Source organism: Numida meleagris, chromosome 3, assembly GCF_002078875.1.
Source record: "Numida meleagris isolate 19003 breed g44 Domestic line chromosome 3, NumMel1.0, whole genome shotgun sequence".
Taxonomy (NCBI): domain Eukaryota; kingdom Metazoa; phylum Chordata; class Aves; order Galliformes; family Numididae; genus Numida; species Numida meleagris.
The window spans coordinates 13015292-13042673 of record NC_034411.1 but is presented as its reverse complement, the minus strand read 5'-3'; the positions used below and the strand labels follow the sequence as shown (position 1 = coordinate 13042673).

General features: G+C 38.1%; 1 long non-coding RNA gene across 1 annotated transcript in view; it reads left to right on the top strand.

Annotated features, from left to right (window-relative positions):
• Positions 1-27382, top strand: part of LOC110396267 — a 307183-nt gene that overhangs the window by 6534 nt on the left and 273267 nt on the right. Inside the window, exon 4 of the long non-coding RNA XR_002436893.1 lies at positions 746-823. This is a non-coding gene — a long non-coding RNA (uncharacterized LOC110396267). The remainder of the gene's footprint in view (positions 1-745; positions 824-27382) is intronic.

The following is a 27382-nucleotide window of genomic DNA, read 5'->3' as shown; positions in this document are numbered from 1 at the left end:
CTTGGAACATGCTACCATGAAAGCTTAAAAAGAACAAGAACAAAAACATTATTTCACTGCAAATTGAAAACTGGGGACCAGGTGAAAACTCTGAGGCCCTGGGTATTTAGTTTACTAGAGTTGGTTACTCCTCTGAAACCAGCATCAGTCTTACGTTCTCTGCACATATGTGGTATCTTTGTTTGCTTGTATTTGACATAATTTGTTAAGAAAAATAAAAAGAAAAATTGTTTGAGTTTTCTTGTTTGCATAAACTTCACATGCAAGGGATTTACTTTGCAAAGCTATCAAATGAAGTATTGCTCTGCATGTGGAGATGTAGAGTTCTAAATAAACAGGATGATGCAGCTTTGCAAGGATTTTTCTTGTTGTTGTTTTTTCCCTCCATTTGCATGCATACGAGTTCTACCAACTTAGAATGAAACATTGCCTTGCAGTCTAACCTACTTGTTCTGTTTCTGTGAAGTAAATACACCTTTTCTTAGAGACTCTCTGCCTAAGACTTCAGTTGTGTGATAGTCACTGACTCAGCATGTTTTTTTTTTTGGTTGTGTATATGTATGTATCTCAGTTTATTTGGTTGTCAGTCTAGAAGACAGTAGGGTTATAACTGACTTCACATAGCTAAATGTCATTGTCCTGTAAAAATGCTGTTTTCTATAATTTGATTTTTGAGATTAAACAGCTTTCTGGTTATCAAAATGAACTACTTCTTAAATTTATTTTTTGTAATACTTGTTCTCAGATCTGCTTTGGCCTGGACAGTTTGGCTTAATCTTGAATACCTTTTGACTTTGAAGATTTAATCATGATCATGAGTCAGGTAAGAAGAGAACCTCCCACTATATTTGTTTGAGGTATTTTATATGGACTATGGCTTGTGGTATTTTATATGGAATCTGTCTGTGGCCTTTAAGGGAAACTAGGTTCTCATGACATTTTGTAAACACACTTCTGAAGTCTTCATGAGGACATCATGCACTTACAGGCCAAAAAAAAAAAAACAACAAAAAAACCACCAAAAAAAAAAAAAACCCAAATAAAAAAATCCAATCGTCCTTCATGATGTAACCAGTAATGAAGTGGAAGCCCACTGATCTATACTGGAGAAATGGGATTTTCATTTCATAAGAAATATGGACTCTTAGATAATGATTTCCTTTCTAAATCAGTTTATCATTGTATTTTTAAAAAATGCCAAATAAGTTTCTGTAAAAGTGTTGATTCAGAAGTGCTGAAACTTTTTATTTGGATAGAGCCATTTTGCTTTTAGTGCAGCTTAAAAGGCAAAGTCACAATTTGTTATGATTTATTGGATGAATATCTAGAAGTAGGAAGTCAAGAAAATAGAGCTGAAATAAGACAGTTGGGCTTCTTGATATTAAATTATCACCAAACTGGCTCCTCCCACATTGTCATGTGCTCTCTATGGGGCCTGTCAACCATTCAGGCATGTAGGTGGTGTTGTACTGAACCCCTGAGTACCAAGAAGAGCTGTGACTGTTCCCTGGAGTAACTAGAGAAGGAAAAAGGTGATGGACAGCTAGACGGTATCCAGAATGGAAGAGTTCAGGGAGTGCTCTTCAGCTTCTCTGCTGAAGTGATCATGTTCCGAACTGTTCCTGCTGATACAGAGAGCGTGAACAAATTGCACTCCCAGGAAAAAAATCCAGCCCAGAATGCTTGTGTGTGCTTAACATTCTTAAACAGTAAAGCTCAAGAACTGTTTTCTTTTGAGTGTGTTCTGAGTAAGTTTAATGTAGTCCTTCATAAAGAAAACAGAAGTCTGGAAACCCAAACCTCCAGGAGACTGCTCTATTAGATAATTTGAAAATCTTTAATGATCACACACATAGATCTGAGGGATCTCAGACACACAGCTGGAGTTTCAGAATATTGGCTGTATTTGCCAGCTGTCTGTAACCAAGCAGATCTTGGCTGGGTATTCTGCTTTATATAGCTGAGTGTTATTCGTTTTGCTCCTCATCACTTTTAGACTGGGTTTTCCAGGAAGACTGATGGAACCTAAGAGAAGCAGCTCTTTCCTCTGCCTAAAAACTAGTAACATCCTGCCTGTTACCAAGCTGCTGGTGTTTCAGCGTTTGCATTTTCTTAAATGGGCTGAATATCCTAGTCAGCCTAAAAATGCAGAGGGGCTTTTCTGTAGCATCAGAGTTATGTGTTTTACCTATGCAAACTTTTATGCAAACTTCTCACAGGTGAAAAGACAGAAATAAAAGATATATTGGTATTCTACTAGCTAATATGGCAGTCCTAGAATCCCATTATATTGTCAGAAAAATGAGACTGATCACTGTGAATCTTTCTTCTTAAAGGAACATATATTTTTGGGGGAGCAACAGAAAAAGCCTTTGGTTTTCATTATAGCCTGTAAATATCTCAGGCTAAAAGCCCCCAGAGTGGTGTCATATTGTACAGCATTCATGTATTCTACCCAGCAAGCTTTGAAATGAAGATTTTATGATGACTGCATTTATAGTATTCAGTGAAAACAGGGATAAATGGATAATGGGATACTGAAGAAATCACTGTTTCTGCTCTCTTGAGTTGAAGTTTGTGGATGGAGGTTATGCTGTTTTGTTTTTTTTGTTACTTTTTTAAAGCACTGTGTTTAACTTCATAATTACCATTACAGCTGAGGAAAGGCAGACGTTTTCAAAATCTTCCTGTTTGATGGTTTTTAACCAGGCCTTATTAAGAAGACACTGTTAAGAAGGGGCAAGTGCTAACAAAATATTGATTGAAAAAAATATATATATTAAGGTATATATTGTAGTTGACTTCTCAAATTTCAGGTGAACTGTATAGGGAAAAGATGTGTGTAGAGGAACACTGTGAACATACTTCTGGTCTAAGAGTTTTGAAAGATGGTGTTAGCACGTATTATACTAAGAAATATCAGTGACGCAAGCCTGTATTTTCATCAGTGGGGACAGTTGGTGGATTTCCTTCAAAATTACACTGTTGCTCTGAACAGATGCTGAAATTGAGGCAGTATTTAGTTCTCGCAGATGCAGCCTGATTTATAGGCCAAAGCCTATTGGTGGATGCAATGTCTTTTATGCTCTGGAAATGAGCCTATAGCTGACAATACCTCTTTGGTATTAGTGACAGAAGTGTATCAAATACTTCCTATAAAAAAATCTAAAAGGAAGTCCATCCATGCTTGTCAGTGACAGGGAACTCTACAAGTCAACTAGACTGTCAGTGGCACTTCGCATCTCCACTTAAAACAGCGGAGTGGTTTTTGTTCAGCACACTTGGCAATGACAGAATTTTTGAGTTAGCTGGGAGGTGATCAAGCCAACTCTCTTCCTGAGGATTTTAACATCCCATAACAGTAATTCCTGAAAACCATTATTGCTGGAGAGTAACTGTGCAGACACACAGGGTATCTTCCCTGTAGAGGGAACCTACATAACAGACGCTCAGGTGGTTTTATACCATCAGCAAGCAATTCCATATCACAGCCCCATTTGTGGTGTCACTTTCTGTGTCTACTGTGTGTGGCTGGGGACATCCCATGCTTGGGTTACCTTTCTTTCAATCAGGGGAGAACTTGCCTGTCATTTGTAGAGAAATTAAGAAATGAAGGATGATCAGTATTTACATGATTTTTATCCTTCCCATCCTGCCTGTACCTGTGGTTGATCTTAGCTTAAAAGTAAAGAGAAACTCCAGATATGTAAGCTGTTATGACCTTAAAATCTTTCAGAATTACTCGATCAGCTTCCTGCCTGAGTAGTGAGAGGGTTCAGACTAAAGTGTGGTGACTGTCCACAGGTCAATGTGAAATGAAGACAGGTACGGCCTTACCTCAAGGCGTTCGTACTTTGAAACAGGTGAAAGAGAAGGCTTAGGGTATCTTACACAAACATAGCATGATAAATCATCAGCCCAGTTAGACATAGATACTGCATTTTCTGGCTTTTGGCTCCACTGTCTTCATGTCTGCCTATGCTGTTCTGCTGTCTCTAAAATTAGTAGAGCTGGCCTTTTAAAGCACTTAGACTACCTCTTTTCCTTCCACTCAACAGTCAGTGTTGGTTAGATCATGAGTAGTGCACGTCTGCTGTGCTTCCCTGTGATTTTCACTATAGTGTCTACTGAGGATTTCATTACCATCTCTATCTCTGTTCTTGATTAAGGCCATTAGCAATTGTGAGCATTTGTGAGAAGTTACAGTACTGAACATTACTCTGTAATTAGGACATGGTCCAAAAGCCAAAAAGTTGATTGCAGCTCCTCTCTGCATAAATACATCTTTATCCTTGTTTTCCACTGTTTCAGCATCCAAGGAGTAGGAATCAAGTGCTGCTTCTTTCTCTACTGGACAGATACAAGAGCTGCAAACTGAGTATTAGCCTTCTGCACCTGTGAAGATGTGGGTTCCTCTTGGTAACCACTGTGCACAACAGCAGTGACCCATATAAACTCAAGCAGCTCTGTGGGTAGAGACCTTGTGTGTGGAAAGGAAGGAAAGGGGGTGGAGGGAGAAATGAGGATTCATTTTCTCTCTGCAACAGTCTTTCTGGGTGGCCTTGAACACATCAGTTTTCCCTCTTTCCTGTCCCTCCTTTCCTTCCTGCTTCAGTCTCCCACCTGTGAAAGGAGGATGATACAGTTCCTACAGATGATCGCTTCTCCACAGCAGATGCTTTTGGTACAGTGCTACAGCACTGAAATCAATGAGGTTGAACTTGGAAGTGAGTTTAAGTGTTAAATATTGAATGTAATATAAACATTTAGAAGCCAGATTTTACAGTAGACTTCAAGGATGAGATTTTCATAGTTCCTGAATATCCACGTATCAGAGAAATTTACCAAATTAATCACTTTTATACCCTAGGAAACTCAAGTTTTAAATCCATACTCGTGTCTTTGGATCAGAGACTTGACTCTCAGGAGCAAAGAACACCCAGCAGTTTGCTGTGAATATGGCAGAGATTAATTTGGGTTCAATGCTTTCACTGTCAAGTTTGAAGAGGTAGAGATGGACTTAGGAACCTTACTATAGATGCTAGAGGGTTTTTTTGGGTGTCTGAGCACGCAGGGCTGTGTGTTTTTCTTAATTTGTTTTTTTTTCTTCTTTTCCTTAAACCACTGTTCCATTTCAAAATGTAACTTGTTCACAAGGACAAAGTATGTGTTCTTAGTGTCTTGATTCATCAGTAGATTTCAGACTGCCAGATGCATGTGGTGGTCTTGGTTATTGTCCAACTGAGAAAGTCACAAAGACCTGACAGTGTGTGTATATATTTTCACACACAGCTATTTTGGCATTTCAGCTAACTGGCTGTATTTGCTTAGTAGAAATGTGGACTGAGCCATTTCAAGAGTGAGGGGGTGGTCCCCCCAGGTCAGAGTTGGGGTTACTGGTAGGGCAGGGTGGGGAAGTTTGGATTGCAGCTGCCTACACAAAATCTGACCTCAGATTAATCAGACAGCTTCAGTTTCCACTGCTGCTGTCTCAAAGCCTCTAGGAGAAAAATAACCAAAGCTTAATTTTAAAAAATAGATTTTTGGAGTTCATACAAAACACTGAAGAAAAACTTAAAATGAAGAACTATCTTTTTATTTGACTACTTACTACCTGCTGACAGATGAAAGCAAATGTTAGAGATTAAGGGTAGCACTGCAATAGCATGCACATTGTCAGTGTTAAACAGGTTAGGCAAGATCAGGTACTGATGTTAATCAGCTGGTCTCTGTTGAAATTGTGTCAGTTTACACCAGTTAAGAATATAACTTCTAATATAATAATTTACCACATTACTCCCTTTGAAGAATATACACTTATACATTTTCTTACTTTGAAAGAAAAGCTGTTCTTTATTAGATAATGAGTTCATAGGAATAGGGTGTTTTTATTAAATACTAAGAATTCAACATTTATTTTAACTGAAAGTCTTGTCTTTATTTAGTCCCGGTTGAACCTGACAGTGAAGAATATATGCTTTTCTTGCCAAGTCCTGATATGGTAGGGCAGCAAAGTGTTTTGCAGGTGATGGTGAGTCTACCTTCCCAGAAGCGATCTTACTGAGTACCTGTAGTCAAGGACAGACTTTCAGAAAAGGCAAACAGGGTTGCGTTTTAGAAACTGCTGCGTGCTGAGTGTAGACCTTCCTTTCAAATTTTATTTCCTATTTAATTTCAGGATATTCTTTGTGCAATGTACTTTTCCAATGACAACAAAATATTGATTTTTAAATGTTTTCATACAAGTAAATTCTATATACTTATAAGCCTTTTTTTTTAAAAAAAAAAAAAAGGTTGGCAGTGGTGTAATTACTTTTAATGGAAGTGGGAGTTAAACTACAACCTCACAAATTTCTTGGGGTGGACCTAGCTGAACTCTGAATATTTTGAAGGAAATATTGAGGGGAAAAACAGCTATTTTTCATGTTTTCATATATTTTGTTTTGTTGAAAATGGCATTAATGTTTTGATGAAAAAATTTTCTGACTTTCTGGTCTCATCGGAGGGAAGATGCATGTTACATCTTGTTAGAAAATCCAAATGTTATCTGGTTTGAGTCCACCAAGCTCTAATATTTTGTATATGGATTTGTGAAGCTTCCAAAACTCCCTTTGTAAGATAGGTGTCTGATTTTACAGGCTGCCTGTTCTAGCCCTATTGAATTCACCCATATGTCTTATGGGGGCTAATCTAATATTTGAAGATAATATTTTGGAAAGATAAACTACTGACCTTTTACCATAATGTGTCAGATCTGATCTCTCCTCTTAGCTTTACTGTAAAAGCACTGTAGGTGTCGCTTAAACTTTTGCACCTTTCAGAATATATTGTAGAACTCAATTTGTTTTGTGTGTGCAATTGGGCTTTTCATTATTCCACAAAAAGTGTAGTAACTTAAATCATTCTTTAAGGTGTCATAAACATCTGTGTTGCCATAAGTTGTGCCATGAACTGAAGCTCTTTCTCAAACGTTGAGTAAGCAGATTCTGTTTGGGCTCTGTTCTTGGAGCACCCTTTTGTACTACTGTGGCTGCAGGTTTCTCTGAGGGTTCATAGTTACCTTCAGAATTCATCATGAAAAGTAGGAGCGAATTAAGCACACTATTGAAAGACATCTCAGGTGAGAGTTTCCTGTTCCCACAAAGAAAAATGACCTCTGAGGTAGCATATTCCTCTGCTGGGGTAGATCCGGGTCTATCTGTGAGTGGAGGTATGAGTTATGATTGCATCTTTTCATCTTCATGTTCCGCATACTAGGAATGGTCAATCCGTGAATATGTAATTAAAGTGCAAAAGTGCAGCTTTTCAGGTGCTCAGTTCTACAGAAACACTTAGAATCCAAAGTAGAGATGGATTTTGGAACACGTTTTGAATGGCTGTCTCCGACTCTTATTGAATTGTTGGAATACAGGTCTAGGCACAGGTTTTCAAAACAAATTTGCACTCGGTTTTGACCCATGCTGAAGCCCGTAGTATAGCTCTATTAAGCTTATTTTGCCCAATGGTTTATACTGTTTGATATTCAATATTTTCTAATTAAGTGACAAAAAAAAACAACAACAAAGCAACAACCCACTTCTATTTTTTTTACCATTTAATGCAAATATAACTTGAGATTAATCATATATTTACAAATAATTGAGACATAGTTGGACAGATGGGGTTTATTTAAAAGTGGAAGGATTTGTTTTTACTTCCTTTTCACCTTTTTGGTTGGTATGTGATTATGTGCAACCGTTGTTTTAGGGGATGGAGGGGCAAAGGAGACATCAATCTACTTTTATACAGATAGCAAATAATTTATAAGAATTCTTCTGCCTGGTGTATACTGACTTCTTAGATATAGCTATGTCAGTGTGAAAAGATTTATTTCAGGCTTCAAATGTTAAGCAGCGACGGGGAAATAAACAGTTTGTGTTTTTGTTGACATTTGAAAAAGCATTAGTTCTTAAACTACAAAAATTGAGCAGCTTCTTAATACAGAAAATCAGCACATTTTTGAAGAACTGTCATGCTGAACTGCTAAGATTTTTGTATTGATTGAGATGAAGCTAGGAAAATCCTGGGTGGAAAATCCACAATGTGAGTAAATTACTCATCCCTACATCTTGATGTGATGACACAAACCTACAGAGTATCTTTAACAAAGAAAACCATTTTGCTGCTTTCTCCCACATTGCTCTTTAATTCAGTAACATCTTCCTTCTCATGTTTTTTTTTCCCACTATCTTCGACGTGGCAAATTCAGCATATATTTTCTCCCTTTGACATAAGAAAAATGATGAAATCTGCTCCAATAAATTATTTCAGTATGTGATAAGTGAGCTCTTTCTCCTTGTCTTTCCCCACATCACTTGTGTATTTTATGCAGTTGCTGTAACATCCCAGGCTCAGCAAAGTATCCCAAGGCTCACTGAGTGCTGGGCATTTGGACTTGCCTGGGGTCTGTGCTCATTGCTCAGCAGCGTAAGCAGGTACTGAGACTTCTAGCTACATTCATGTTTATGACACTTTGCTATTTCCTTCTTCCTTTTGTGAAATTGAAATGGGGTATGAACACCAAACTTTCTAGGTGAGGGCCAAGACCCACTAACCGCTCAAATTAATATAGAAACGCAGTTTTACAGAAGTTGTCACCTGTAAAACATCCAGAAGGTGAGATGCCAGATGTCTGTGTAGACCCATGTCTGACCTTATCCTCTTGAAGGGAACTTTGCAGAACTAGGTGAATATCTGACAGCATATATAAAGATTTAAATTACCTCTAAAATCTACATTCACTGATTGTATGCATGCGTGTGCAGGATATAAATATTTTGAGACAGTCATATAAGCTATAAAGCTCTTCCAGTTTAGTTACTCTGGCTTCAGAAACATGAATCAGTTTTTGTTGTTTATGCAAAGCACACATACAACTTAGAAACTGTAGTTTTTAGTGGGACTGTTATTTCAGACAAACATAACCCCTCTGTGAGGGAAGAGTTAGTAGTTATTAATAGGCTTTCACTATTGTCTTCTCTGTCTTTGTTTAATGTGCTTGAATGTTGAATCATGCTAAATTATGTACATGTTAAGTGATAAATTGTGTAATGTTCCAGTACAGTGGGAATTAGTAGGGGAACTGCCTCAATTTGCTCCTTTGTTTTTTTGCCATAAAACCCATTAAGTCTCTCTGTTATGTATGTGGCTTTGTCAAATAGTATTTGTAAGAAAGGAGGATGGGAGAAGGGGAGGTGGGGGACCCAAACCAAACAGAGTCTTGCTCCATTTGGACAGATGGTGAGGGCTGAACCTTCATGAATTTGTTATTGACCTAATTGGAATCACATTCATGTATTGTTCTCAAACTATGCTAGGGATGGGGCGGTTAGAGGCGAGGGAGAAGCACCACACTGCAGAAATGCAGGGCTGTAGAAAGCCTCTAGAAGGATAAGGGGAATTCCTGTACCTCCCAGCCCACTGCTGCTGCCGCACAGTCTGCTGCTGACCCAGGGTCAGGCACGGGCAATGCCTCGCAGTGCATCGCTTCTCCTTCTGCTCCCTCTGGAAATTGCTGCAGTGAACGGATTGCTTCAGTGCAGCTGAAGCTTGGGAAAGCATGCACTGCTTCTGAACAGCTTACAATTCAGTAAATTAGAGGCAGGTCTCACAGTCACAATAACAATGAAATAAATCAGCAGCAAGTTTGTGCAGTATTTCAGTATAAGGACTGTCCTGTTTCACTAGTTGATAATGCTGGGTGAGATAAAGTGCAGCTTTGATTTCTGTGGCAGGCTGTGGAGGTAATACTCTGGGATGTTCTTTTGATTGCACATCTGTATACGGTATGGAAATGTGGTTTAAATCCAACATACTGGCAAGAAAAAAAAAGACAAGCGTAGATCTATGCCCATCTGCTGCTTGCATGTTGCAAGAACACTTTTACAGATGAAACAGTACCCTACATTTTCTTTCTTATTTAATAGAATTTAGTTGTGATACCTGTGGGTTTTGGTCTTGTCCTAAAAAGAGACCTTTCAGAAATGTCAGCGTTTAATATTATATAACCCAGATTCTGGTGTACATCTGAAGTCAAAGATCCTTGCAGGTTTGTGCAGTCTGGAGAGCAGTGGCTCAGGTTTACTTCCCTTCATCCCCAGGATAGCAGGAAAAGATATTCTGTGTATCCATGAAGTTTAGACTTTGCACTTTGCTCCAACATTCTTTCTCTAGTTAGCTGTTTCTTGATCATTAATCATCATGAATGGGGCAAGTTTATATTCCTGCTAAAAAAGTGAGCTTAAAAATAGAATATTGGAGGTTCTGGTGTCTCTAATTTCAAAATTCATTGCATTGCTCAGTCCACTGGAGTGCAAGAGGTATATACAAGTAAAGAGCAGAGGAAGCAAATTGCCTTTTCATCCCAGGGATAAAGAATGCTGTGTCTGAATCTTTCATACAAAGCCAATGTTATTTTGTTGTGGAATTTTTCTGTTCTGTTGCGTTGTTTTTTTGGTTGTTTTTTTTTTTAAACTAATAGATATAAGAATATAATTAAGTATAAATAACACTAGTAGAACACACCCTTTGAAGATTATGTTGTCTTTTTACTAAGTTTGCTTGTATAATGAACTTATCACTGTGGAGTCCTTGGTGATGACTGGTGTCACTGTTGTAATGTGAATAATAATGATAGTACGCATTCAGACAAAAAAAAAGGTTTTTTTTCCAAATTTAAAAGAGAAATCTCTGTTCTCTAGGATTAGAGAAGGAATTATACCTGGTAAAAACACTAATAAAACCTCTAAGCTTTGATTACAAGCTTTCAGGCTTTGTTCGCTTTCTAGTTATTCCATTTATTTTCTTTAAGCTTCTGTATCCTTTTTTACTTAGTCACAAAATAGAGATAGAAAGGATACAACAAAAAGGCCCTTTCAAAAACTGGAAGTTAAATTTTCTACTTCTGTGAAAACTTTCTTGAAGAAAGTTGAACTTAAAGGTTGTTCATGCTCTCACTGGCATGAACAACTGTATGTATCTACATATTCATAAAGCTATGATATTCTCTCCGCATCAGAGCAATATGTTTACTTTGAGTTGTTTATATATTTAAAACATAAAGGCTTGCGTAGGGATCCAATTAATATATAAATGGAATTTAGGGCTAGGAATGGAGAACAAAATTAGAGATTACCAGTTAATGGAAGTGTATCTTTAGGAGTATTTTGAAGATCAGATCGCTTGCTCAGTGATGTCCGTATACGAACTTCTTTCTCTGTCCTTTGAGGGACAGACCTTGTAAAAACTTCTTGATGGCTTTTTGGCACTCACGTTGTAGTCAAATAGATATATAATCCTTTGAGCCCATCTGTAATGGGATGATGAGGTAGAACAGTGCCACTTCTTAAAACAAACATGCCACTGGTGCTAATAAGCTCATGGTCTCTTAAGCTGTACTGTTTTGTTTCTTGCCTTGAAGAAAAAAAAGAACTCTCTGCATAACCAAGTGCTATGGGAAGCACAAAACTTCACTGAAACCAGTTAAATTTATTTGTACTCTGGTTATGTTCTTGCAGCATGTTTTGTATGTATCCTTTAGTTTTTTGTTGTTTCTAATTTGTATTGGTGACTCAAGGCTGCAACTAACTCCATGCAGTCCTTAAGGTGCCTTTGCATATTCTGCAATTTTCCAAGAATGTTGAGGTCTGCTTTCATTATTATTTTTTTAATCTTTGCTGTAGTCCTTACTTCTGCCAGGAGTCTACAGCTTCTCCTTGTGCTCTGTGCTGCCTAACAATGTTAGTTGGACCTGTCCTCCTTTCTAAAAACCTCAAGCTAGATACATTCGGCTATACTCAGGAGATGCAATTTTTCCTTTGCCCTGAAGGACCCCACCGGACCCTCAGCATATCAAGGAGTACAATGTAAGCACATTGACTCCCAAGCCTGTTTCAGAGCTGATACAATGCATAGCATTGTTACAACAAACTGAGAACAAATTAAGCTTTTTTTCCCCCATCTGTTGTGTAATCTGAAAATCTTTCAGGCAACAGATGAGACTTTGCATTTGGATGGTGGCTTGGAAGGAGGCAGTGAATTGGTATGATGTATGTGAGAGCATGAATAGATGCAAAGAGGTGAGAAATAAGGGGCTGAGGAAGCTGTGGGGCTCTGTAGTGCTTTGTCCGGGAAGCATTGTAGAGGGCTCCTGTACTGAGAAAGCTGCTGAATTTGCCTACTGAGAGCTGAGACAGTGGCTTTGGAAAGGAGGCCAGTGGTATAAAACACGGCACACTCAAGCAGGACTTTTGAAGTAGGAGCCTAAATGAATGTCTGCACAACTGGCCGAACTCTAGCTAGAAATGAGGGAACTGACTGCTCTCATGAATTTCCTGACAGTTCATCAAAAGCCAGAGAGATGAGGTGGTGATATTGAGGTAGATTGCTGGCTAAATTAACATGTCCTTATTTTGAAGTTATTGTGAAAAAAATATGAAACTTAATTTACTGTGCTGGTTGTCAAAGTGACAAGCTCAGGAGGGTCACTAGGACTTACTTTGTAGTGTGTGTGCTCCTGCACTGGCACACTGCCCAGTGGATGCTGGTGTTACCGGACACTGTGTGTGCTACTGGAGGGTATTTCCGACTGTAGCTGTCTTCTGACTCTGCTAAATGCCTGGATGCTGCTTGTTTCCCATCATGCAGAAAAGCATACTCTAGGCTCTGTAGGTGAAGCAGTTCACGTGCCTCTTGGAGACAGATTAATTTATGAATGGAAAATGTCAGCTCAGAAATTCTTATGGGGAAATCATTTATTTACAGGTGCTGTCATCTGGTTTTATTATTAGTTCTTCGATTTTCAGCATTATTTTGTATCTATATGTACATTCACACAAAGAATAATGAATTCCTTAGCTCTGTATTAGTAGTATCTTCAATGATGTTTCATCTGGGAAACTACTGTTTTTAAGGAGTTATGCACTGCAGTGATTCAAATGTCGGCAAGAACTGTTTAATGCATAAGGATCTGCCTTAGCATTAGCTAACAGAATTTAGTTTGAATTCCAGCTCTTGTGAATATTTTCTTTTATGACTTTCATCAATTGATGAAAATTGATGAAATGAAATATGAATATGAAAGCCTATTCCTTTTTTTTCCCCGCATCCTCTCTCTGCTCTGTGTAGGAGGGGAGGTGGTTTTGCTCTGTGCTCTCACCTTTTTGAATGATAATCCAATTTTTAGAGTCTACCAGATTGGTTTCCACTCTAAAGAAACGTCAGTGCTATGGTATGTAGGTATGATTACTTAGTGCCATTTGCTCTTTTACATGAAATACTCTTGTATCACAGAGACTTTGTGGGGTCCTTCTGCAAAACTGACATATCTCTTACCCAGTGAGCAAGAAATGTGCAGATGTTGGCAGTTGAGAGAAGTCTTCCTTGCTGCTTGCAGAAGCCTTCCCATTGGAATAATCTTAAATAATGACATTGCAGATTTCTTAAAAACTAAACTTGACTCATTCTTGTATCTTGCTGAGACTATTTATAACAACTCTGTCCAGTGGCTTCTGCTATAGTCTGAATGCAGACCTTAGCTCTCAGGGGCTCAAGATCCGAAGGACTGGAGAAGTCTGCTTAAATAAACATGACATGACAGTTAGCACCCTGCAAAATATGCGTAATTAATTTAAATGTGAAAGATGTAGTTTATATTTTGTGGTTAGTTGTGAGGAATTGCTCTATTTTTTTAAATACTTCTAATATCAAATGACTTCCATCTCCCGCCATTTAATAAGAGACCATCCCTCTTCAGTGACTGGAACTTAAATGGTGTGCTATGTAGATGTACAGAGTGCCTACATACAATGCATTTTTGAAAGGACAAAATGGCCTAGGTGGATTTCGTCATGCAGAAAAAGGCCATGTCTAAAATTCGAGAGAAAGATAGAATTACTCAAGGGCTTGTGATGGTATTTTCAAGTAAAAAGTGACATTTTCTTTATCCGAAGTTTTGACCAGGAAAATTTGAATTCTAATTTCAAGAACTAGTTTCTCTGTTCCCTTTTAAACACACATTATTTCAATCAGGTTAATTTTTTATTTTTGAAATCTCATCTTTTATGGGAGTGATGCAAGGAAGTAGATTTTTGGGTTGCGAAAATTTGAGATTTCAATTTTTCTTTCCCATTCAGTGTTGTGGGGAAAAACTTTCAAAATCTCAAAGTTCTCATGGGTCAAAGAAAAAAGTTTCCCACACGTCTCCAGTCAATGGGAGTGTTACCATAAACTTCGCTGGGTCTTGGATCAGGCCCTGAGAGCATATCGGAGATTTTGTCAGCCTCATTGATTGCACAAACCAGCCTTGTTATGAGGAAACATTCCTGGGCCAGACAGCATTCTGACATTTGTCTGTAGTTTTCACATTTAGGAGAGATTATTGTCTCCAGAGGGTCATTCTTAATGATTTAAATCTGAGGTAGATAGTTTTTTCTGGCAGCATGTGTGTAATCTAATCCATATATTGTTGAAAATAATTGGAATGAGCATTGAGTTGCTATATGGATGTGGTCAGTTTGTATTGACTGTATTAAAACTTGCTGAGTAGGTGGTATAAATCATAAGAGGACCTGGAAAACCGAAACAAAAAAAGGATATTCAAAGCAGGGCAATGTGGAAGTAGAAATACTTTCTACTGGGATTACTTAGGGAGCAAGCAGTCTGAGCTTTAGAAAACTTGCTCTTGTTAATTACATGTTGGATTATATTATATTACCTAGACCATATGACGAAGTGTATGTAAAGTTATTGTTTGTTCCCTTCACAAAGCACTTGACAATGACTTTAGGCACATCCTCTGAGCGAGGAATGGTGTGTAAACTGTACCACCCAAGGAGCAGCCCTGGGAGGCAGCATGACTCACAGACATACTGCTGAGACAAAAATCCCTCCCTACTTTCCCTTGGCTTTTAAGGCAGCGAAATACAAAGATTTGGCTGTTTTTCTACCATGACAAATTTTGCCTGCAGTGGCACAGCTATATGGATTAGTAGATGTGGGACCTAGAGGAAGATGCTTCCTGACTTGTCTCCAGGAAGGAGGTGTGTGGGCAACTTGAGTTTGTATGGTAGCCTAATGTCTGTGTAGCTCCTGGAAGTGAGTTATGTCTTGAGCCTGGGTTGGTAAAGGATTACAACACTCTTCAGTTTCTTAATATTCATTGAATTTAAATGTGTGTTTGAAAGTAAGTACTCCAATGCTTCACCAGAGGAAAATGTTGCTATGAGATTATAATCTTTTGCATGTATGTGCTCCAAGTTACAGATCAATGTGTTACACCTAGCTTCTCTGAATTACTGTTCTGCGACTAAAAACAACATTTTTCTGACATCAGTTTTGGACACCTCACTTTTTGCTAATGAGAAACGTATTATAGAATTCATTTATTAGGACTTGACATTATCTGTAGCCTTATTTCTGCATGCTAATAACATTATCCCTAACTAACAATGGAAATCAGCACTCCTTAGATATGCAAGGTCCAATTTGATAAATACCTAAAATGTTGAACTGATTAGGAAGGTGTTTTAATGGGAAGGGAGCCAAAATTTTGGCCAACAGGTTGAATTTTATTTCAACCCCAAGAGTTAATTTTGCAAAAGAAATCAAGCCTCTTGGTACTTACCTTTCCTCCTCTTCTTCCTATGGTTGTTAACTGTCAACTGAAAGAGAAATTCAACCCTCAGAATAATTTTTTTCAACATGAATGTTTTTAAAACTCTGCTCTTTAAATGTTCATCTTACAGAAGGTTTGACATAAACCTGTGCAAAAAGTAGTTTTAGGAGGCCAGTTGAAATTAGTCATAAATATTCTGCTTAAATGGAGATCAGTACTAGTCAATCTCATGATAAGTTTTTAATAACTTAATTATTTTATTGACAGTTTAAAACACTTTATCACCATTAGCATGGAGAAAAGAAGCCTCCTGTAGTTTGTGGCGGTGTCTTCTTTTTTTATAATTCCACATATTGATTCAATTGATCATTTCTCATGTGAATTGAGTAACATTTGGATACAGAACTAGACAGTTCAGAGTACAAGCCAGTCCTGGCATTTATGTGTGCATGCAGCTCCTGTTCATAAGAGTGGAAACTCTTTGCTGTTGTTTTGTTTGTGACTATATGAGCTGTGTAAAGGATTTTCAAAACCTAGAAAACCCTAAAACTGTGTTTTAGTTACACTAGTGAAGGCTGACATTGTAACTTCAGGCTTTTCCTCACTAAAGTGCAGTGAATGATGTCACTGCTGCTTAACTAGACCATGGAGAAAATACTGTTTTACAGAGTCCTATGTTTTGGGGGATTTTCCCCAAAACTGTCCAGTGGTTCACTTGCTCCTGGATAAAATTTGTTTCTTACTCTAGTTCGGCCCATAAATAGCAGGTGACTTAGTGTTAGCACAGCAGTGCACAGGCTGTAGAGGACTGCCTTCTTGCAGTTGGAGTGGTGACCCTTCAATGGAAGTCTTCTCTCTTCTTCAGTGCTGGCTAATATGTAGCCCAGGTCACATATTAGACAGGAAGGAGGGAGGCACCTGTGACTCTTAATCACTTGAGATTTGTTCTGCTGAGATTCTAACTGTTCACTGTCAATGTTTCATAGCATGCCAAGTGGGCATAACTGATTGATCTATGTGATCAGAGCATGTTAAGAAATCTTAAAACTGTAGACATGACACTACTGCTGAGATGCTGATGTGTATGTCTCTAATTGTATCTGGGATTGTGGGATACTGTAATGGTTAATAGTATTAAGTCAATTTTATATTACATAAAATGATCCTAAAGCAGACTAAAGGCCTCATTCAGTCTTCCGTTAGAGTGCTGCTTGTGTTAAATTCTCGAGGAACTGTGTCCAAACAATGCTTATTAATTCTAAACGGTGAAAGAAAAGGACATTCTCTACTCTTCTTCTCATGGAGTAGCTTACAATGTGTAAGTGGTAAAATAAAGGTTTGATATAGCAGAATAAAACAACTGTTACTGCATTGAAAAGTCTAGGAATCTCTGGAACCCTGGGAAAAGGAGTTCCTCAACTAAACAACTGTAGTGATTTTCCTGCCTGATATAGGTGTGGGCTTAGTTAATGCATTCCACCTGTGAGAGTCATAAGGGGAACTCCAGAGAGAAGCTGCAGGCTGCACCTAAAAGACTTACAATAATGAACCTACTGAATCAACAAACAGCAAAGTTATGTGCAAGACTAGATTATTGATTTTTGTCATTTATCTCAATGGAAGCTTCTTTGGAAAACAGAAGCAGTGTTCATAGTTAACAGAACACTTCCTATTTTCTGATATCATGTTAAACCTAAAAGTCATGACTGTTTGGATTTTCTGAACTTCTAGAGCTAGTTAAATAAAAAGTATTTTACTTGTGTTTCATGGAAACCACTATAAAAATGGTAGATCTTCATGCATAGTACTTTTCAGAAGCATGTAGCATGATGGTCTGGGCAGTGTCTACTACTTGCGTGCTTGTATACAAAATCTCCCTTTCCTGCACCAAAGTATAAAATCTTATCTCTAGGGTTTCACATCAGTGTTGGCAATACCCATTTGATGTTACAGGCCTTAAATTGTAACAAAAGCGACAAAGCTGCTGTAAGGAACAAAGAGGAATGGAAAGAATTAAGCTTGTGTTGACTGTATCGTGGATCTCTCTTAGCATGAGGTAGCAGTAGAGAACAATGATTATTCGTTATGATATAATTGCTTGGAGCTAGATGTATTTTTGCCTTCCATGCTGGTTTTCTTAGAATGCCTTCTGTTTAGACTTTCTGTTCTTGCTGCTGTAATTTGCCATGCTCTGATGGGGATGAATGTCATCAAAGTTCTGAAGCTTTTGATGTTTCTAACGTAAGATGCAAATGTTTAACAGATGAAAATCATTTGCTAATAAGATAATGTATCAAAAGCAGAAGCACAAATAATAATAAAAACCCTGGTGTAATGGTTGCTAGAAATTCAAGTGACGTTTAAACAGTGGGCAGGGCCCTCTTTGATGTATATAAATATTTTCAGACAGGCATCCTCATATTGTTGATGTAACTGCTATTTTCATTTGATTTTAAATTTCTCTTTAAGTTACGGGAACATTCTGGGGAGGTGATGAGATGGAGAATCATCCTAGATATATAAGAACTGGGCAATAGAGACAGGAGGGAGCCTTTCAGCTGTTGGTGATTCCCATCTGCTTGTCTGTTTAGATAGGAGACTGTATAGATTTCTGCAGTTTGTGTTCAATATTGTGCAGAACAGGTTCTCATATGCACTTTTGAAGTTTTTGCAGACCGCTATATTTAATATTAGGCAGCTTAAAAGTGTGTAAAATAGGCTTTCAAATGTAAAGGTGGATTTGTCCAGACTAAGTCACTAGAACACTCGCCTTGCTGCTAATTGTTGCAGCCGCTACAGAGAGAGCCAGAAGTGCTATTGTATCATCTTCTATCTTGGCAACCTGCATCTTTGTAGAACTACAGCTGAAATCTGGGTAAGGATGTTGGTGGGACATGAGATATCCTGACTTTTCTGTCTGGTTGATGTTTAGGGGTCAAGGTGTTTTGGCCTTTGGATTTATTCACTTCCAATTTGGAATGGTTGCAGTCTTAAAACCCTTAAGCGCATTTCTTCTCAAAGGCATCTTAAATCAAATACAGCTTAAATGAGTTATTGAAAAGAAGCGGTTTCCACTTCTTCTTTAATCTGTCTCCCATGCTTAGTAATTGATGTCTAGTTCCATGACTCACGTTTAACTAGCCTCAGGTTAAATCTCTTACAGCCTAATCCTGTATATCCTTCCGTAGTTGATGTCTGCACTGGGAATTGGTGGAGGTTTTGCATGAGTAAAGACTGCTAGACAGGGTTCTGTAGAAGCTTGCCCATTTTCTATCTAGAAGGGGAGGAAGCTTCAGGAAAAACTGGCATCTGTAGTCTTCTCTCAGGCAACCAGGGAGGCTTCAAGGGTGTTTGGATCGGGGTCTTCCAGAATGCTCTGGGAATTCCCAAGGAGCAAAGTGTTCTGCCATATGTAAGATATGGAAGTTGTCAAGATCTGATGTTTTATCTTGTAGGAAGTCAGCCAAAAGCAAATTTGACGGTAATATCCCAAGCAGAGATTTCAACAAGGTTTGGAGGAGAAAAAAAATGCATGTCTGCCAGAACTTGCTGTCCCCTTCAAGTACATGCAGACTGCCCTCTGTAAGACAGGGAATGGAACATACTGGTTATGTTATTTTTGATTCCTGTCATTACTGAGAAGTTTCCTGAGCTGTGACGGTTACGCTCAGAATCTACTTCTCAAGACTCACAGACTATTCTGTGCCCTAGTTTCCTTTTCTCTGAATTTTTGTCGTGGAAAAGGAATTAAAAACAAGGGAGGAGGGGCATCTAGTAATGAGAACCTGTGGTTGCTTGTTGCAAAGAGAAATGTGAACATAGTGCCAGTTTTCATTGCAAACATAACTTTCAACAATAAAAAGTCATTAAATAATGGCTATCTTCTTTTCTCCTGAAGAAACAGAATATGCTGGAAGTCAGAACAGCAAAAATTTCTTAACTGCTGTCAATCACTCCTCTAAAAGAGGAAGAAAGTTGTGCCCTTCTCTCTTTCCTTGGTTTGTTGTCTCAGTGCTATAAATACTAAAGAGCCTTTAAGTGTCTTGCCCCTTTTGTTTGTTTGTTTTTCTCTGTTGTTCCTTCTACTGTTTTTGTTCATAATCAGACCAATTAGTATGTTGACAGAAGTGAATCACTTGTGGATTTTTATTTCCCCCTGAGTCTGGAGCGAAGTTTAGCGGATAAATATATTTGCCTCTAATGAAAGAGGGGAAATTGCAAATAAGAATTTCACTAGATACATGTCATTAGTTACTCCCACCTCTTACAGATGTGACATCAATCAGATTGTGGACCATATTCTTGGAGTCTCAGAGGGACCTGACACCATCTGCATGGCTCCTACGTTCAGGGTCACTAACTGAGTATGCAGAAAAAGATCACTTCCTGAGGTGTATCTGCCTTTGAACAGTCCTCTTCCACTCCATGACAAATACCTCAAATGGCTGACACCTGAAGGGCATCACTTTTCTGGTACTGACACTGATGAATGTACCCAAAGCTAAATTAGCACTTCCTCCTTACCTCAAATCCTGGCTGACTTGTCCATATACAGTCTCTGCTTTTGGAGTGGTGAGTTAGTGCTGCCAAATCCAAGTGAACTGAGCAGGATGCAGAAAATCATATACAGGGACTCCCATTTTTTTCCTTCTTCTTAGCACACATGTGGGACATCAAACTATCTTTGAGACTTGATCCCCAAATATGCTGCATCTCGGCAAGACTTGTAAACTAATCCCTTTAAAAAAGGTGCTGCTGTTCTTGTTTGTGAAGATGTGTGTCTCTGTATTCTCTACCTGTGACAACTGAGTCAACAAAAGGCAGAAAGTATGTTTTATCTTCTTCCTCTTCTGTGTGGAAAAACTGTTGCAGGGTAGATAAGTAATAAATTATTTCCTTTCTCTTCCTTGCATATCTAACCATGTACTCATTGTTTCCCTCAAATCTAGCTGTCCACTTACATAGTGGTTTTAAATCCAGCACTGCTGGCCAGGCACATGCTACTTTATATGGAGATACACAGAGGGTCCATCTTTATTTCCATGACTCTCATCAGCTCCTACACAGCCAGATTTCTCTGGGAGCTGTGCGCATCCATCCCCAGACTGCTCAGAAGAGAGAAAGCTATCTTGGAGTTGGTTATCTGTCTTTTAATTCAAGAAAATGCTGGATTTCTTCCCTTGGGAAAATATCCTCTGATATAGATTCAGTTCCAGTTAGGCCTTGCACTTTCAGTATCTAGCAGAGCGACCTAGTTTCCTTCAGGCTTCGGAGTCTAACAACTTGGGAATGGTTTCTCCCCCTCCTTTTCCCCCCAAGAGATCATGCTTGCTAGACGGGCTTTCCCAAATTCTCACAGCTCTAATCTGGATACCATTTAGTGTGACAGCCTTCTTCCCGGGTTCCCACAGCTGGTTAGTGTTTTGAATTCCAGCCTCATGAACTCATATCAGGCTACATGGGCTAGTGCTCTGAGCACAACCTAGAGCAGATATCTCTGATGACAGAGTAATGGAGAAATGTGTGGTTCTTTCTGCATGTTTATAAATGCAGTGTCATTTGTAGCGTTCTTCGATTTCTGAAGAGACTGTTACCAACTGTAATGCCTTACAGAAGCATTTAAATATTAATGGAAGCAGAATAAAATCATTAAAGTAAGGCTAGTGAAAGACAAGTAAAGCAACCTACTGCAATGCAAAGTCTATTGAACCCCAGAGCTCACAAATTTGGGTAAAAACTCTACTTAAAAATAATTGCTGCTATCTTGCACTGAACTGTACGTAGGAAAAAATGTCCAGAAGAAGTATGTCCCTTCTTCTCTCATGCAGCATTCAAATTTTACCTTGAATATTGTTAGTTATCTACATGCAATGGACATAACCTCCTTTTTTTTTTTTTTTTTTTTTTTTTTTTTTGAGTCAGATCTGGGTAATACCATTAAATTCAGTGCCTTGGATTTGTTTAAGCCTGGCTTTGGAAGTTGCCTCTTGTTCAGTGCTGTTCTGCTTATCCTCCATGCTGATTTCTGAGGGCACCAGCATATGGCATTGTTTGGGGAGGTATTTAGATCTCCAAACTTCTACTCACCCATGTGAGAATACGGCACATCTATTAATTAGACCCATAAGTCTCTGAACATCCAGCACTCAAAACACTTCAAAGGAATGTTCTCTTTGAAAACATTACTTTTGATACTTCACATATCTATAAGTTACATAAGAAATAAAACAGAGCTGAGTTATTCCTGATATAAGCCACAGTAACTCTGCTGATTCTAGGGAGAGGTTGGCAGTCTGTACCAGTACAGGACCCAGCACATCTCCTTACTTTGAGTCTTTCATTGCTTTTTCATTAAACTAAACTATGAAAAAATCTCATTTAGAATTAGAAACAACTGATCAGTGGTACGCATTGAGAGCATGGAGAAGCAGCTGGTAGAAGTTGAATATTTTGACTGTGATTGTGCCTCTCGGAGTACTATTAGGGATCTATTTTACCTAAAAATTTATGAGGGTGAAGCTATGCTTAGGGCACATGAGAAACAGGATTTCACTTGAAACGTTTTCAAAACACTTGAGTGTTTGTTTTCCTTTGTTGACACAACTGCATCCCATGACTTGCCTATCCTTACTCAGTGAATAACAGTTGGGAGTTTGAGGACTGAGTGGATAGGAGGTGGCTCGTTTTTGTGGAGAGGAAGTAAGGAAGATGGTCTGCTAGAAATATGAAGAGGAATCTTTTTTTTTTTTTTAAATGTGCAAGGCTGTTCTGAGAAGGTCAGATACTTTGGATGTTCAGAAAGCAAGTAGGTCTTTGTGCCCTTAAAGAAAATATACTTATTTCTCTTTGTTTTAACAGGAAAGGGAAGGGTTTTTGTGAGTGGTTTTTAATATTGTACCTTTTTGCACAATCAGGTGATTCATTTTGGATGTTTCTGCTTGTGAGAAATCTGACTTAAATATGAAATTTTGATGCAGGACTGGAAGGGATCAGTTACCTAATCAAAAAATGGTTACCTGCAAGAAGTTTACTCTAGAGTCCCATTTGTAAATCTACAGTGTTTAAATTTATATATTTTCTATATATTGAGGAACAGTTCCTGGATCTTGTTCCTCTGATGCTTCAAAAACCTTCTTGTTTCCCTTCTAAGTATAGCAGTGCTCAGCCTTTTCCGAGTGATATGATCCTTCCATTAAAACAGGAGCTCCTAACCCGGATATCCTCTAGAATGTGATATATCTCTTCACCACTTTCTTCAGAAAGGAAGAAGGTAACTGGTTCCACTGGAGAATTCTAACCAGGAATTAGTCAGACCTTCAGGAAACATGGGAGAGCAAATATTTACTGACCGTGTAATTAGCACGATGATTTGCTCTGTCTATTGGCCCTTAGCACCATATTTCCTGTCTGAGCAGTGGAGAGCAAAAATATTAGTTGCTGTTTTACTAGAGAAGCAAGTGTCTTCCAAATGAACAAATGATCTATTACTAGTCTTGCAGACTCTTCCTATGGGAATATTCATTTTGCTTCTTTTTCTACAGCTAATTTCTTTCATAGAGCAGGTTCCCAGACACATCAAATGCCTCACACGTTAAGCTGTTAGTTAAGATTTATAGTCTCTGTGTTGTCAGAGTGAATTGCACTATGGCTGGCAGTCAGACTTCTTCTCATGGACGTGTATAAAACTGAATAAAGGAATAAATTTTTTTTTGTTATCTTATGTCTTTGTAAAACACAAGGCACTTCTAAGTCTTCTGCGCAGAATCTGCTTGTATTTCTGGGCAGCCAAGGATCAAGCAGTGGATGATATTGCTTTGCTTGTTGAAGGACTAAAATATTTGTAGTGTTGGTGGGCTTCCATAGGCAGGCAAAGGCCATTGGAAAAGGCTTGGAGTGAAATTCAGTGGTTGTGCATTGCAGCAGTGGTAACGGAGCTCAGATAAGTCATGAGAGGAAAACAAAGACTCAGCAGATCGAAGAAAAGTAATTTTTTCTCTAGGCCTTCAGCATCCAGTGGCAGAACAGGAATAACAGTGGTTTGATACTAAGCTAGGCCATGTGGTGATCACATCCTTAGCCTTTATTCACTGTTCTCTCTTTTTAGCCATAGCAGTGTGATGAAAACTGTTTTCTTTGCAGTCGCCCAAAAGAGAGAAATGAACAACTTGGTATTTGAGAAGTCAAATTATTTTTGGAAATACCAAATAAAATGTTTAATTTTGGGGGGGAAAATTTCTTTAACAAAACTGAGTTTCTAACTTATATTTAACTTTGTGGGATAGCTTGGAATTTAATGGAATAGTGCTTCTTACTGTCAGAATCAAAACATGAGTATGAAAGTGTAAGTAAATTTCTAGTCAGGGCTGGAAGTGAAATCCATGAGACTTTTCAGTTCCTAAAATTTTGTGGCCCTTTTCCAGCTGCATAACAGGACACAAGAAATAAACTTTTTTAAAATAACAGAAGTGAAGTCTGTTGTTTCCTCACCTGTCCTGCTTCGCTCTTCATATAAATGCTGAATTATTTAAGCTTTAGCTAAACACACTCCAAATATATTGCAAAAAAATATAATAGAACAATAGTTACAATTTTTTTAAAATGGTACAAGGCGCTCTCAGACCAGAAATATTTTATTCTACAAACTTTGATAAGTGCTAACAGGAACTAGTGCATTTCTTAGCTATCAATGTAGCTTTGTTTTCATATGTTTCAAGCAAAGGAACCAATATTTCTTTCTAGTGCTTGCTGTTTTCTCCGCAGCTCCAATGCTGTGTCATTGTGCCACTGCTTTGAGACACATCTGATCTGTGAAGTGAGACCAGGAGATCTATTAGACTTGATAGTTAACTTCAGGTTTGAGCTGATCCATGAGAACAAAACTGAAGTGCTGATACTTCAGCCACTCAGCCACGCAACCCCAAAGCTTGCTGCTGTTCGTATGCTCAGGGGAGACTTATACTGCTCTTGTAGCTCATGGCTACGTGAACTGCACGAGAAAATATGTTCTGCATATTTGTCTTTTAGTTACAGTAAGACATTTACAATAGTTAAAATATTTCAAATTGCACTGCAATTTCTAAGTCATCCTGACAGCTATTTCTGGTGTTTTTATTGCGGTGATAGTTGCCTGATTTTTATGATGCTGATTCTTTTTTTAGAAATGCATGGTTTAAAGTGGGCTGCTTTTCACTTGGTGCTGAGCAGAATTGCAGAGTCTGTTTCTCATGTTCTTAGTTTTGTTTTTCTGAAGTAGAAAGAAAAGTACAAAGCTTTCTTACTGTACAGTGGTTTAGTTCAATTACTTTTCATCTCGGAGACCTGATACTGATTTAAGTCATATGTCAAAATGAGTCTGTCTCAAGTCTTTAATAGGCCTGAATCTGCATCCCAAACCTCATTCCTTGCCTACGCTTCATCCAGTTAATGAATTTTAGCACAGGAGAGAGCTGGAGGTTGTAGGTAAGAATGTTGGGAGAGCCATTCAGTAATTCTGCTTTATACTCGCTTACCCTGTCCTTGTCTACCTGCAGAATAGCTTGAGGTCCTGATGGGACAAAGCAGGAATGCAGCTGTGCAATTTTGATATTCTGAGTCGTTGAATTGGAAGTCAGGCTGTCACCAGCGACGTGATAGATGATATAATGCTACTGCAAGGGATGGAGCAGCACAAGTTTACATCTTCCTAAAATGTGGGATCAGAACACTAACTTGAAGATGTTGTGTAAGAGGCTTAGATGCTTTCTTTAAAATATGAATGTCTTGCTCACTACAAAAAATGAAGAAATCAGAAATATTCCTACCTCTAACTTAAATGTAATGAGGTATTAAAAAAAAAAAAAGTGTACTGAAGACGATTTAAAAAAATTGCTTTATCCTTACTCTAATTATTCTGTGGTTAATATAAAGGCAGAGATTTTTTTTTATTATTAGAGATTGAATGTAGTCTAATCTTTCTGTTAATTTGACCTTAATAATTTTGTTTCATTTAATTCTTTTCCAGCACAGGAAGTACCATGTTTCAGAATATCCTTCCGAATATCTCAAATCATTGTCCCTTTTTCTCATACTGGAAATACTGTGGGATTTCAGTTTAGCTATGTTTATACATAGGTTTCAATTTTGAGTGACGCTATGGAAAAAGATCAAATTGTTTCTGTTATAAAAGTGCAGCTAATTTTTTTTTGGAGGTTTTGTAGGTAATAGTTTAAACAGTTGTTTTAACAAGTATTTATGTTACTTCTGCAGTCGTGTGAAGATACAACAATCTTGTAATGTAAAAAGTTAAAAAACAAAGCAAATGTATTCAGAGCTTGTATTTGGGTAGATCGTATGTTTCGGAAGATTTGTGTACTAGGAGACTTGTGTTTACCTGCAGTAAGCATAATTTTGCAGACAAGATGTCAAAAAGACAATATTGCCCAGATATCAAAATTTGGACTTCTGTTTTATAATTATATATATTCTTTCTATGGTAGCTGTTACTTGTTATCATAACATAAATGCTGGCAGGAATTTAGCAGTTTAATATATCATTTTTTCTTATTAAAAAAAAAATCTTGGTTCCTTATTGCTTTGCTGGACTAAAACCAACCAACCAAAAAAACCCACAGCATTTATTTGTTGAAGTCTCCTCACAGTAATAGTTTGAAAACAAAGTAGAAAACAATTTTGCCTTACAATATTCTTCTGAGATTAGACTTCAGGATTTTAAGGAGGGCAGAAATGAAAGGACAAAGATGTCTGCAGAACTATCCAAAAGATGCGTTAGCACTCCAGTTTGGAATTTCAGTCCAATGTTTAGGCATTTATTTCTGCAAAGCTTTGTGCAGTCAAGAAGTATTTCTACCTACACCCTGGAAGTTACAGCACAAATGAGAGGCCAGATTTTCAGAGCACCTCAATAGCTGAAGATCTAGGGGAAAGATTTTTTTTTGTGAACATAACTGGAAACAAACAAAGTTTTGAAAGAAAAAAAAAAACAGGCTAAATTTGTAAGTATCATAATGGGATCATCAGTGAGAACAAATCTTGTTTTCCTTGAGCAGTTATGCTGTATTTCACAAAGAATTAAAGCTTGACACATTTTGTGCTGGCAAGGAGGAGTGTCCTGTGGTGCAAAGAGTTAGGTAATCCTAACAATACCTACCACCTCTCCTGGAGATAACACACCAAGAACAATGCCACATCTCGAGAGACTGTGGCATATCAGGCACTTCTTAATGTGAGGGTAACTAAGAGTGGAAAGGAAGAAAGTCACTGAATGGAGAAATATATCAGCAAAAGTTATCTTTCTACATCATCTGAGGAAAATGATAAGCAAGGGCAATATGAAGAGAGAGTCTCTGACCTTCCTCTGCTGTAAATGTGATAGGTGAGCAGTTCTTCCTGCATCCTTTGCTTTGCAGTAATTAGTTGATGGTGTAGGAAAATTGGAGCATTAATATGATTTTTCTTTACCTTAGAAATAATTACTGTCATCACCTCAAGCAAGGCAAGATGAAGTATGTGATGCTAGCAATTTTCCAGTTTACATCAGCCTGTACTGAGTTTAACTCATTGTTAGAGAAGATAAACCCAGAGAGAGAAAGCAAGGTGTGTACCACTTGGTCTTGTCAGACAGCTTCTCCAACACGTTCCCTGGAGTGGGATTCTTTCTCTGCAACAAACCTACACATGTCATGTGTCAGGCTCTTCCCAGATGGTGGGAACCTTTCTGCCCCCACTCCTTTG